Below are 738 nucleotides of genomic sequence, written 5' to 3' on the forward strand. Positions count from 1 at the left end.
CTGAGCTGATTCACTAGAAATAGCACACTTCTCAGTCTCATGCGCACCTGCATAAAGCTCACAAACACTTGTGATCTGATTAATTCCATAATTAGCCAAAGAATCCACCTTCATCGTTAAAGCTTGAAGCTGAGCAGCTATAGCAGTAGATGTATCCACTTCTAGAACTCCTGCTACCTTGCCTTGAGGCATTCTCAGAGTTGGGTTCTGGTATTCATTAGCAGCAATCAGTTCAATCAACTCATAAGCTTCATCATAGCTCTTAGCCCATAAGGCTCCACCTAATGTTGCATCGAGCATGGGTCTAGACTCTGTTCCCAAACAATTGTAAAAGCAATTTATGATCATCCAATCAGACATGTTATGATGAGGACACTTCCTAAGCATTTCCTTGTATCGATCCCAAGCCTCACACAAAGATTCTCCCGATTGTTGCGCAAATTGAGTGAGAGTGTTTCTGATTGCAGCCGTCTTCGCCATAGTGAAGAATTTAGTTAGAAACGTTTGAGAAAGATCCTCCTAAAGATCCTCCTATTTGGTCATAGAACCTGCTAGTAGAGAATATAACCAGCACTTAGCTTTATCCCTTAGAGAGAATGGGAAAAGCCTCATCTTTATAGCATCTTTATAAACTCCATTGAACTTGAAAGTGTCGCAGATCTCGATGAAATCTCTGATGTGCATGTTGGGATCTTCTATTGGAGAACCCCCAAACTGGACTGAATTATGTATTATATG

The 738-nt window shown here is 40.9% G+C and overlaps 1 non-coding gene across 1 annotated transcript; it reads left to right on the forward strand.

Moving 5' to 3' along the window:
• Positions 1 to 358: 358 nt before the first annotated feature.
• Positions 359 to 465, forward strand: LOC141682833 (small nucleolar RNA R71). Its single transcript, XR_012559966.1, has one exon. It is a non-coding gene; the product is annotated as a small nucleolar RNA R71 (small nucleolar RNA).
• The last annotated feature ends 273 nt before the right edge of the window (positions 466 to 738 follow it).

Source organism: Apium graveolens, chromosome 1 (assembly GCF_009905375.1).
Source record: "Apium graveolens cultivar Ventura chromosome 1, ASM990537v1, whole genome shotgun sequence".
In the NCBI taxonomy this organism is placed as follows: domain Eukaryota; kingdom Viridiplantae; phylum Streptophyta; class Magnoliopsida; order Apiales; family Apiaceae; genus Apium; species Apium graveolens.